Below are 13125 nucleotides of genomic sequence, written 5' to 3' on the forward strand. Positions count from 1 at the left end.
AAGCAGGCTCTAAGCTGTCAGCAAAGATCCCAACAGGGGGCTCGAACCCATGGACCGTGAGATCATGACTTGAGCCGAAGTCATATGCTTAACCTTAACCGACTAAGCCACCCAGGCGCCCTGACTTTTCAACTCATTCTTAGGAAATCGATAGGACTTGTGTCATTCTAAGTTGAACTCTGTCTCAAGTCAGAAATCAGAACTTCTAGCCCAAGACGAGGGTTAAGCCTTGAACCTGATTTAATGTCAATTCCCCTCCTCCTCCCCATCTCTAGCCCGCATCAGGCTGGGGGGCTGGTGTGGGAAGGGGTGGTGGGTAGCTGGTGGCCTCTCTGTGGTCTCTGCCTTCTGCTTTTCTCCTGCCTGTAGTTCTCAGTTTGCTAGCTAGTTTCTGGACTTCCAGGATTGGGGGGCAAGTAGGGAGTTTGGGACAAGGGAATTAGCAAGGTAGGTTTCCCACTCTCCAAGCCTGGCCAGTGTTTGATGTGGATCCTTTCGCTTGTTGGGCGTTGTGGTGGGTTCTTCAGAGACCCCCACTATTGGCCATCCCTCCTGCAATTCTCGGGGCATGTGAAGATGTATCTTTATTCTAGGAGGTCCCTCTGGATTTCTTTCTAAGACCCTAGCAATCCAATGCCCACTTCCAGTTTTTTGCTGCTGGCGTCTCTCTGCCTCTCTAGGTGGTCCTATGAGACAGCACCCAAGCTGACCACATGCCAGCTCTCTCTTCTGAGTGACCACAATTGGTCCACAGGACACACTCTACCCAAGAAACCCCACAAAACCAGATCAGTCCCCCGTGCCCCTCCACCCCACTGTCACAGCCCACTGTCAGTGTCAAAAGCACAAAGCTGGGACCCATCATGTGCTGTTTCCTGACTGTATTTCAAGACACTCCAGGTGGTCCACATAAGCCTGCTTCACCGGGCTTGAGATGAAGGAGATGCACCGGTAGCCCTTCTTTTCTTGGGGTGTTAAGGGGACACTCACAGCTCATTAACAGCTCTTTACAAAAAAAAACCAAAAAAACCTCTTTACCTATGTTTCCCCGCCACATCGCCCTCCGACCCCTTTGCATATCCTTGAGCTGAGTGAGGCATCCAAGAATGAAGCAGCCAGGTCTCGAAATGTCCTTTGTGAATTCTGGATAAGGGGGCTTGTTCCACATTCACTCGGGTATCTGATATCTCTCATTCTGGTGCCTTAGCTAAAGCAGAGGCAGAAAGAATCCCATCCTAGTATCTTATTCCATAAACAATAGAGAAAAAGGTAAAAGTGTGCATTTCAGTTGTCTAGTGCTGCTTAGCCCCCTGAAACTGAGTGGTTGAAAACACCACTGGTATATCATTTCTCGTGCTTCTGTGGGTCGGCTGGGTCACTCGTCCGCTGGTTTCACCGGGGCCTGCTTCTGCAGCTGCACCGAGCTGGAGGGTCAGCCATCACTCCCGTGGCTGGCATTTAGTGCTGACTGGTGGCAGGGTGCCTCGGGCCATGTTCTTATGGCTTCTCATTATCTGGTAGACTAAACAAGCTTCCTTTCATAGTGATCTGGGCAACATTTCAAGAGACCCGAGCAGAAGCTCTAAGGCCTCTGGAGGCCTCGGCTCTGGAAATCGCACAGCATCACTATCATACACTTTGTTGGCCAAAGCAAAACCACAAGACCAGCCTAAACTCAGTAGGTGGGAAGAAAAGACTCTGCCATTAGCATTTACAGTCTTTGGCTCTCCCCGTTCACTCACTACAGGGCTTTCTGTCTCGGCCAGCTCGAGCAGATGTGGGGTGGAGGGTTAGGGGAGGGATTAAAATCAGTCTCTGTTGGTTTGATGGGCTTCTATTTGAAAGGATGGAAAGGAAGGGAAAAGATCCAGAAGGTAAGAGCCAGGGGAAGAAAGCAGAGCCAACCGAGGGGCGCTTTGGGGAAGCATTCCAGGGGGATGGACCACAGGCTGGGAACCAGGAGCCCTTGGTGTAGAGAACAGGCCAGGCTGGTTTTTCCCTTCATGATGGTAGAGGCAGTCAATATCTCTCTGTGAATTGGGGGGGGGGGGGTGGGATCTTCTGGAACTTAATGTGAAAACGGACTTTACCGTAGATTGGATTCCTCCTCTTCCACCTGCCCTCTTGGACACATTTTCCACCCCCCATCTTTCCTCTCCTCTGATATATTCATAGGGAAGGTGAGTCCCAGGAGAGGTGCGGGGTACTGGTGAACAGCCCTGTCCTCAGGTGTGAGGCTTCAGGAAGAGGTGAATGGGAGAAGATAGGAGACCCAGGCGATTGGCTGCCCTATTGCTGTGCTGTGGGCTGCAGATCTGATGCTCAGAATTTTCATTTTTTAAAACCATTTCTAAAGCCTTGAAATGTCATTGTGTTATGTGTGTTTATCTAGAGTCTAAATGGAAAGGGCCTGTGTTTCCCATCAGATGCCCCAGGAGGAAGGGAACAGAGGCTGATGACATTGGAAGGGCAGGTCACTTTGCCAAGAAGTGAGGTGCTTGGGGCTGGTTTCAGCTACAGAGGTGAGCAGACCCACACAGCACATAGCTGACGCCGATAAGCATCCTTGGGGGGAAGCACAGAACCTTTACCTGCCTTATATTTTAGACAAACACACAAAATCCATAGAGTTTATTTTTCACTTTCAGAGAATGGATATATGCCTGCCTTTAAGAGACTATACCTTACTTTAAAAGAAAAGCATTTTTTATGAAAAAAAAAATTGTGGCTTTTCATGATCACACAGGCCTTGATACCTACCCCAGCCCCCACCACCTGACTCTCCCCTAAATTATTCTGTAATCCTCCTGCCCTCTGTAAAACCTTTGCCTATCTGAATCTTAAGCACATTTCTCTCAGCGGACACATGGCGATATATACTTTAGAGAAGAGCTGGGTGAGTGGGGGGCATGCCTGTACCGCTTCCCCGTTTGCTGGCCTTTCCCACAGTCCCCACAGCCACCGCCCCCCCCCCCCCCCCCCCAGGACCAGCAGGCTGGAGTGCTGAGCCAGTGACCACGACCTCACTGCCAAGCGGCTGCCGGTAGGGGGTGTTGTGTCTACACCTGTAGCCACGGGTATGCTGACACCACCAGGCTTCTTAGATTGTTAGACAATTAAAGTTGGAGTGGATGTTAGAAATCATGTCAACCACGGGTTTTCTTTGCCCATGAGGAACTTCTGGTTCAAAGAGATGAATCAGTGGTAAAAGCTGGGCCAAAACACAGGCCTCTTGACTTCCACGCTGGGATCCCTACCCTCTGTCCTCCTCCACCTCTGCCCCTGGTGTGATCTCAGATATCTTACCAGTGTTGAAAGGAACACAGCTAGCATGTGGAATTATTAGAAAAGAACAGGAGATGGTAAGGTGGTTGGTGCTGTTTGCCTGGGAAATCACAGGTTAGGGCTTTTTGCATTTGGCTTCATAGGAATGGTCAGCTCTTAACTAGTAGTTGTTTGTTTGTTTTTTTAATAGTTAAAAATAGCACACTTGTGGCAAAAGTTATAATTTATTACAAACAATCAAGACGTATACCCAGACTATGAGAGGCAAGATGTTAGAGAGTGTCAGTCCTGTCCTGTCTGTTATCATCAGCTGGGTGACCATAGCCAGGCTTTTAAACATCACTTTGCCTCATCTGTAAAATGGGATAATAGTGGTAGTGAAAACTAAAAGAGATAAGGTATTTAAGTGATTATCTTAGGTCATGGCATATTCTAAGTGTTCAGTAAGTGTTAATAATAATAGTAACAATAATAATGGTAACTCTTTGGCACCTGAACTTTGGAACTACAATGTAGTTGTGTCTACCGCAGAGGAGAAATGCCCCTTCCCCTCACCAGTTAGATATGTAGCTCTTCAGAGTAGCTTCTCTACTACCAGTCTCTCCTCTCCAGAGACCCAAAGTTGTGGCCAGGAGTTAGCCTGGTTGGGAGAGTGGGGATGGAGAGGTGGGGGGCATCAGTGTGTGGCTGCATAATCTAAGCTTGTGGTGAGAAAGAATTGAGTGAGAGAGGAAGCGTGCTGAGACGCCTCCTTCCTCATCTTGGGATCCTTCTCATAGGTAAAAAAAAAAAAAAAAAAAGCCAAAGGATAGACAGCAACAAATTTTTTTTTAAAGAGAAATCTTTTGGCCATTTTTAAAATTAATTAATTAATTACTTTTTAAATTTACATCCAAGTTGGTTAGCACATAGTGCAACAATGATTTTAGGAGTAGATTCCAGTGATTCATCCCCTATCTACAACAGTCTGTGCTCATCCCAACAAGTGTCTTCCTTAATGCCCCTTACCCATTTAGCCTATTACCCCTCCCACAACCCCTCCAGCAACCCTGTTTGTTCTCTATATTTTAAGTCTCTTATGTTTTGTCCCCTCCCCGTTTTTATATTATTTTTGCTTCCCTTCCCTTATGTTCATCTGTTTTGTATCTTAAATTCCTTATATGAGTGAAGTCATATGATTATCTGTCTTTGACTAATTTCACTTAGCATAATACCCTCTAGTTCCATCCACGTAGTTGCAAATGACAAGATTTCATTCTTTTTGATTGCCAAGTAATACTTCACTGTATATATATACCACATCTTCTGTATCCATTCATCCCTCAGTGGCCATTTGGGCTCTTTCCATACTTTGGCTCTTGTCGATAGCACTGCTATAAACCTTGGGATGTGTGTGCCCCTTCGAAACAGCATACCTATATCCCTTGGATAAATACCTAGTAGTGCAATTGCTAGGTCAGAGGGTAGTTCTATTTTTAATTTTTTGAGGAACCTCCATACTGTTTTCCAGGGTGGCTGCACCAGCTTGCATTCCCACCAGGAGTGCAAAAGAGATCCTCTTTCTCTGCATCCTCACCAATATCTGTTGTTGCCTGAGTTGTTCATGTTAGGCATTCTGACAGGTGTGAGGTGGTATCTCATTATGGTTCTGATTTGTATTTCCTGATGATGAGTGATGTTGAGCATTTTTTTCATGTGTCTGTTAGTCTTTTGGCCATTTTTGAAAATCAGATAATTTGTGCAATGTTTAGCATTTCTGGTACAGTTCTTTTTTTTTTTAATGTTTATTTTATTTTTGAGACAGAGAGAGACAAAGCATGAACGGGGGAGGGTCAGAGAGAGGGAGACACAGAATCTGAAACAGGCTCCAGGCTCTGAGCTGTCAGCACAGAGCCCGACGCGGGGCTCGAACTCACGGACCGCGAGATCATGACCTGGGCCGAAGTCGGCCGCTTAACCGACTGAGCCACCCAGGCGCCCCTCTGGTACAGTTCTTAATTATTGTTATTGCTTTACAATTTTGTGTGATGCCCGCAAAAGGTAGATATATTCCTAGATGGTGGATATCCTTTGAACCAACTAAATTGGCCTTATGTCCATTCTGTAACATATTTCAAACACGTAAGTTTTGTTTTAAGTTAATCTTATCCTGTCTGTGACCTGGTTTTCTTCCCCTGCCATTCTACCCCCGTGTGCCATAGATTCATCTTCACTTTGGTTCTTCTTCCCTTTTCAGAATCTGACCCAGTAGTCACAGAAAGCTTTGCAATCAGTAAACGATACCCTACCAGAAAGGTATCGTATAAATCAGAGATGCCCAGAAAGGCAAATATGAAAACAGTTTCTCTGATTTTTTTTTTTTCCTAGGAGCACCTGATACAGCATTGAACAATTGCTGGGTATATTTGACAAATCGGGAACCGAGTTCATTAGGGAGTTGGGGAACTTAAAATCAGGCTGCCTGCAGGAAAATGTATGAAGGGATTATGCCGTGCAGCCACCAGTAATTAAAGCACCAGGAACCCGGGCTGAATGGACGATCTTCCGCCTGAATGGAACCTGCATGGACTGAGCAAAACTTTCTTGAGTCACAGTGACTTCGGAGGGAAATCGTTTGCTATAAACAGAATGGATGGAAAAAAATGAACATCCAGAATCTCTAGGGAATGAAACCAAATCCACAAGGGCAATACTATTTCTACTGCATTCGTGGTCAAAGAAACTCTGAGCATGTCCTTCACACAAGAGGCAATAGAAATAGAAAACAAATCTGTGGAAAAGAATTCATCCTCCCTAGTAATTATAGGCACTTAAAGCACAAAGTCACGCCATGCCAGTTAAACTGGTAAAAGCAAATTATGATTACAAAATCAAAATCTGGCAAGGCTTTTGAGAAAGCTGTATTGTCCTAGTAACATAAATTGATACAATATTTCTGGAAAGCAACATGGCAAAGTGTAATGAGCCATGAAATATCACATCCTTGGGCCTGGTAAACATATGCTTGAGACCGTATTCTGAATAAATAACTCAAAAAAAAGAAAAATCATGGGGCAGAGAAGAGACAAAAAGAAAAAAATGGAAAAAATACCAAAAAATGATGAAATAAAAGCATATTATGATATACAATGAAATATAGTATTACTATTAAGAATGTTACATTTGTGTATGATGAAAGGAATAGAAATGTTGATATAAAATAATGCTAAGTGAAAAATAGTTAAGCCCAAATTTTGTGAATATTGACTATAAGTATGTTAAAAAAAAAAAAAAGACCAAGTGACAATGAAACTAAAAAGACAGTATTCACTTTTGTTACATGGCAGCGTGAGAAGTGAATTTGATTTTTCTGTTGCTTTGACATTTGTGTTTATCTTTCTAAAAAAACAATTTTAGGGGCTCAGTTAAGTGACTGACTTCAGCTCAGGTCATGATCTCACAGTTTGTGAGTTCGAGCCACACGTCGGGCTCTGTGCTGACAGCTCAGAGCCTGGTGCCTGCTTTGTATTCTCTCTCTCTCTCTCTCTCTCTCTGCCCCTCCCCCACTAGTGCTCTGTCTCTCTCTCTCTCAAAAATAAATATGCATATAAGAAATAAAATAAATAAAACACAATTTTAAAGGCTGCTCTCTATTTAATTTCTATTTAATATAAGATTTAATATATATTTTATCAAGGACAGAAGCACAGTAAATTCTTATCCCTTTGTCATGTGGTTTCTGACAGCTGCCCAGATCTTAAACATGAGCTGGAATAGCACAGAAACTGCATCTCCTCACTGCACAGATCCTCTGCTGATTACACAGAGGGGGTATGTGATTACCAAGAGCCTTGAGTGACCGTAGGAGAAAATCACGTCAAATTAGCTATCTGGTTGGCTCATCTGATGCCAGAGCCTTATCTACTTGGACCCGGTGGTTGGATCATTTTGGCGTTTCTGGAAGAGAGGGAGGCCAGTCTGGGAGAGAGGAAGAGGCAAAGTGTTGGCTCCTTTTTCCACTTGTAAGACTCTCCCTCCTTAATTAAGTCAATACATGTCAGCATCCTAGGCGCCCTTTACCTTTGCGCCTGGTCCTTCTTGCCCCGCAGGCTTGGCATCCTCTGATGGTTATTTTTGCTGTCTTATCCACCTCGAAGAGCAACAATAACCCTAATAAAATAGAGTCACGTATTTCCTCTAAATAGCTAGATGTTCTTAAGGGTTTAGATTCAGACTTCATTTTAGTGACTAGTGGCCGTTTTCCTTCTTGTCCTTGCTCCTGTGTAAGCAGGGCACTGAATCTCGTAGGTCCCACTTTATTTGCTTCTTTGATGCAGCAAACATCTGTGATTCTCTGTGCTTTGACATGGAATTCTGCTTACACCAGGCAGTTCTCAGAGTTAGAGGTGGTGGGCCTGGGTCAACACCATCTGCTTTCACGGGAAGATGAAATATGAGCCTGAGACCCAGAATGAAGAGATTCACATCTCCTCCCTCAGTTGTGCACAAAATGCTTCATTAGTGTGTGCTTTTCCAGCAGAGGGGAGAAGGGGCAGGGGCCTGAATGAGTGTTTACCTGAGGAGTTGTCACAGAATTCTCAGGCTGGTGTTCCCAAGTTCTTTTTCTCCCTCTCTTCTCCTTCCTATATGTGTCCTGCTTTTTTCCACCCCTCTACAAATTAGAGGCCTTCAAGATAATAAGGTGACATTTACTGAGCGTGTGTTATGCATCAGGCACAATTATGTATATTAACCAGTTTAATCTTTATGACTGCCCTATGGGGTAGATGGGCGCAGTTATTATCCTCATCGTACAGCTGAGGAAACAGACACAGAAAGCCTAAGTTACTTGTCCAAGTTCACAAAGTGGTGGAACCAAGCTTTAAACCCAAGCATTTGGCCCAAAGTGGTTTTTGGCCACTGAGCTGCATAATGCATTGGGAGAGTGAGCCAGGCTGAGCTTGCCCATGTTCCGGGAGGAGATCACTGAAGCCAAGCGAGGAGTCAGTGAAGGGGTGTGTGTGTGTGTGTGTGTGTGTGTGTGTGTGTAGCCTGACCTGTCATTCTGTTATTTACTCTGATGACACCAAGTTGCCTAACCCTCTGTTCTCAGTTTTCTCATTTGTAAAATTGCAAGAATATGAATAGTACTTAACTCTTCCGAGAATTGTTGTGATGAGTAAGTGTGTTAATAAAATCCCTAGAACAGGGGTCGGTGCAGAGTTACTATGCTTAACGTCAGCCATTATCATCACCACCATCATCGTTCATGCCGGTGTTTAGGAACCACTGCCCCACCTCCCAGACTAGTGGTGATGAAAGTAGCATTTCTTTTTTTTTTTTTTAATTAAAAAAACTTTTTTTTCTAACGTTTATTTATCTTTGAGACAGAGAGAGACAGAGCATGAACAGGGGAGGGGCAGAGAGAGAGGGAAACACAGAATCTGAAACAGGCTCCAGGCTCTGAGCTGTCAGGCACAGAGCCCGACACGGGGCTCAAACTCACGGACCGTGAGATCATGACCTGAGCCAAAGTCGGACACTTAACCGACCAAGCCACCCAGAAAGTAGCATTTCTAACAAGCCCAGGTGCTGCCGCTGCTTCTTATCCGGGAACCACACCCAGAACGAGGAGGAGGATCTGTTTCCCAGTGGCTGGAGTTCTGTTTCTCTCCAGGAGCTCGGTCCCTGAAGTACTTGCGCTTGCTGACTGTGCCTAGAGTGGGGGGACCCGGGGACTGTGCCTCCGCTGGCAGGGCTGGCCGTGATCAGTGAAAGATGTCGTCTCGGAACCTAGCCAGGGGCCCCGGCTTCAGCAGGATCTGACGGTGATATCTCAGCCAGAAGGGGACTCGAGCCGGTGAGATGACTGGGCTATCATTTGTTGAGCACGTGAGCGGCATGGAGACCCCTGGACGAGTGGCTCCATGACTGAAATCAGCAGGTCACTCTGGAAGTAATAGGAGAGGGGAGAAAAGAATCTTCCTCCCCAGCAGAAAATGTTCTTGGAGCAAAAATGGAAATGAGGAAGGTTGAGTGAGGAGAGGAGGGGGGGGCCCTCATTTACAACACTTACTGTTGGAATTGTGGGGTTTGTAAGAAGCAAAAGCTGGAGGCACCTTGGTCTGAACCAAGGAGATGACAGCTCTCCTTTTCCGAAGTCAAAGGTGTACAAGAGAGGAAGGCGGGAACTGCAGTCATTTTGCTACCAAGGGAGGGAAGGGAGGGAGGAATAAGTCGGCGTGTTTCGGGCCGGGTGGAGGGCTTATGTTTGTGTGGCTGTGAGGTCTGAATTCTCTCCAGCTCACTCTGTCTTGGTGGATAGAGTGTGACAGGGCTCCCGGTCCAGGGCTCTGAACCATGGAATCCACCCTCGTGGAACCCGCGCTGCCTCCTTGCACCTGGAGGGGCTCTGCGTGGGAAGCGGATGAGCTTTGAAAAGAAACGTTCCACTTGTAGGCTGCAAGACCGGAGCTGGGATGTGACTCCAAGTCCCGGACCACGTGTCCCCCAGATGCATTCCCTGCTTTTAGTTGCTGCAGCGGTGCTGGCGGCTGCAGTGAGCTCTCACAGCCCCAAGCCTGTCCCACCGTGCTCACAGCAAGTCTCATTGCACTGAGGCTGAAAGGCTTTGAGAAAGTTACCTCTGGATTAGGAGGAGGGAAGGGGAGGGAGCTGGTGCTCTCCCCAGGTGACCTGCTCTGCACTCACGGCCCCTGCAAGGTTCCTCAAAGCTGTCCTAGCCAGGCTAGACCCATGCCAGGCCTTGGCCCAGGAGCTGTGTCCTGCACCTTGGATTCCTGATGGAGGCAAAAGAAGTGCTGGTGCCAACTACAACCAGCTGGCCAGCAGAAGTGGCCCAGGAGAACTCTGCCGTGTCCTCCACATCCTGTTCCCCGATTTTGCTCTCAAGAATGGCAGGCTTGGTGGGTACTCCGCATATCAATCACGGAGCTGAAAATGAAAATGAAATGAAAGGGTTGAAAAGCACCGAAACATCCTGATGGAGTGAGCATCCCAGACTGGTAGTCAGTGGGTCTGGGGGGCCTCCTTGCACCCCAAGCGGGAAGGGTAGGCTCGCTTTGAGGAACCTTCCCGAGAAGAAGCAGTATCTCTCAAGAGAGTGAGCTCTTTGTGTACAATCAGACAGTGGTGTGTTGAAAATTCTTTCTCTTAAACACATCCCTTCCATCCTTCCTACTTCCACTACTTCCAAGAATGCTTACTATTCCATTGGCGAACTTTTCTTTACTCGGACTTGCCAGATGTACAAATGTGTGCTGCTGCTTTTGGAGGTGGGGTGAAATCCAGAGCTGACCGCTGCTTTCAGGGAGCTTACAGTGGAGCTTCTCAGACGAGGTTATAGATGCAAGGAAAGATACCTGACTAGGACTCTCTGCATTCCTAACCTGGTATTCAGCAGCCACCTGCCCAACCTCCAACTTGGCCCAACCTCCGTGCTCCCTAAAATGATCCCCTTGGTTCTCCTCACCCCCTGAGGTGCAGCTTCTCTCTTCAGGAAACCCTACTCCACCCTTCCAGCCTCAAACAAATCCCCCTGCCTTCTGAACAGCAACCTGCTCATCTTCACAGACTTGGCCACTTATCACATCTTTGGGATGGATACCTCTTGGTGGATTGGATTCTTTAATTTCAGTGTGACAGTGTCAGCTTTTGGAAACTCAGAGCTGGTTCTTTCCCTTATGAGGTGGACTGGTGAGGTCTGGATCAAAGAGCTGTGGCTCCCTTGGCCCTTCTCCAAGTACTTCTGTGCCTTTCTCCCTCCCCTCTGCCTGGGAAAGTCCCATTCGTTATCAAAAACCCAGGTCAGAAACCACATCCTCTCTGCAGCCTCTGACTCCTCCTCCTCCTCCCTACAGGAGTCACTACTGCCTGTAGCGCTTCTTCTTCCTTTGGGTTTGCCATCTTAATCCTGGGGCCCTAAGGGTCTCATCTTGAGAGATGAAATCCCCCTCAGTATTTCTTCCTGGGACCCGGGGCTTGTAGAGCTGGTGGGCAAGTCAGGTCTCCTTTGGCATCCTCACATCTGTGTTGTGCTAGGGAATAACAATTGGCTTTATTTTTATTTAAAAGACTGTTTCTCTGAGATGCACGTTTTGGCTTGAGATGTGACCTTTGCAAGCAACCGTTTTGGACAATGGGGATGGAAATAGTCTTCACTCTGGAAGCTGGAGCTTCTGTCCTACTGGCTACAGAAGTGTCTTAAACAGAAACATGTATTGTAAATGGGAACAATAAACAGTGGTTGTGAATCTTGCCTACACTTTGGAATTGCCTGGAGAGCTTTAAAAATATCACGGCTGGGCCCCACCCCCAGGTCCTGATTTAACTGGTCTGGGGTGTAGCCTGGGCTCCTGAGACTTTTGAAAGCTTCCTAAGTGATTCTGATGTGCCACCCAGGTTGAGAACAACTGCTGAGCTGGGCCGCCTGATGACTATTTGCAGGAAGAGGAGACTCTTAATTAGCATCTCTAGGGGGCATGCAATGCCAGGGAAGAATTCTGAGAATTAAAATAAGTCATTAAAGGGGAAAAAAAGGACAGGTAGGCAAAACAAGACCTGCACAAGTAAATTCAGGATAAGGATTCCTTTTTTTTTTTTTTTTTAATCTTCGTGTCCAATGTGGGGCTTGAACTCATGACCCAGAGATCAAGAGTCCCATGCTATACTGACTGAGCCAGCCAGGTGCCCCTGGGATAAGGGTTCTTAAAACAGCCTATTCTACTAGACTAGTGGAAGACAGGGAAAAGATTCAGAGGAGACAAAGGAAATAGGTAGTTTTGCTCATCGAAAAGCTCAAGGCTGAAGAGGGGAGGCCCAAGGGAAGCTGGACCTTCCAAGACACAGGGAAACACCAGTTGGTAAGGGATTTACCTGTGAAACCAGAATGGTTTTGACTGGCTGTCCATGGGGATGTCCAAGGAGCAGACAGGAAAAACCATTACTTCTCAAAAGAATCAAAAGGGAACCAAAGCCTGGAGCAGCCCCTATCTCTGGGAGATGAAAGTAAAACTGTTCACAGAGGCCATAACCCCTGATATGGGGGAGACCACAACCCATGGGTGGAGCCTGTGCACTCAAAGAGGGTAAGGACAAGGGCCTCAGAGCATTTGAAATATATTCAACTCCTTGCCAGTGGGCCAGGATACACAGCTCTCCAAGGGTGCCATCCTCACTGTGCTCTACGTGGATGGCATCCCTTCATGGAATATTCCAGGTTGTACCTTCAGCAGTTGGGCAGCACTTGGCCTTGTCCACCACATGTCATTGTTGCACCCAAATCCCCACGTCTCATAGCGTAGCTTGGGGTTTCATTTGAATCCAAGGATCAGGAATTCAGAATTGGGTGCGTCTGCCTGATGGGGAAATCTCTCCTCCTTGGATAGGAACCCAAGAGCCTCAAGATGTGAGATGGGGTGACCCTAACACACCCCTGTGTTATCCTGTGATGATTGTGAAGAAAAATAGACCTTACTCCATTAGAGACAGGATACCCTCCACCTAGTAGGATGAGCCTAGCAGCAACAATGCGTGCTCTTCCGAACTTTACAAATGCAGGGATGCCTGGGTGACTGTTGGTTGAACATCCGTCTTCGGCTCAGGTCATGATCCTGTGGTTCGTGGGTTCAAGCCCCATATTGGTCTCTGTGCTACAGCTCAGAGCCTGGAGTCTGCTTCCGATTCTGTGCCTTCCTCTCTCTCTGCCCCTCCCCTGCTCACAGTCTATCTCTCTGTCTCTCGAAAATAAACAAACGTTAAAAATAGAGCGTGAAAAATAGGCAGAAGGTTTATTTGAACAAATTAGCTGAGAACAAATTTGTTTATTTGAACAAATAGCTG

General features: G+C 46.6%; 1 protein-coding gene and 1 long non-coding RNA gene across 2 annotated transcripts in view; both read left to right on the top strand.

The window, feature by feature from the left end:
* SCD5 (stearoyl-CoA desaturase 5) overlaps nt 1–13125 on the top strand; it is a 154648-nt gene that overhangs the window by 58851 nt on the left and 82672 nt on the right. The gene's annotated exons all lie outside the window — the stretch shown is intronic.
* Nucleotides 2068–6543, top strand: LOC109499089. Its single transcript, XR_002156224.2, has 2 exons — nt 2068–2522; nt 5653–6543. It is a non-coding gene; the product is annotated as an uncharacterized LOC109499089 (long non-coding RNA).

This window comes from Felis catus, chromosome B1 (assembly GCF_018350175.1).
Source record: "Felis catus isolate Fca126 chromosome B1, F.catus_Fca126_mat1.0, whole genome shotgun sequence".
In the NCBI taxonomy this organism is placed as follows: Eukaryota; Metazoa; Chordata; class Mammalia; order Carnivora; family Felidae; genus Felis; species Felis catus.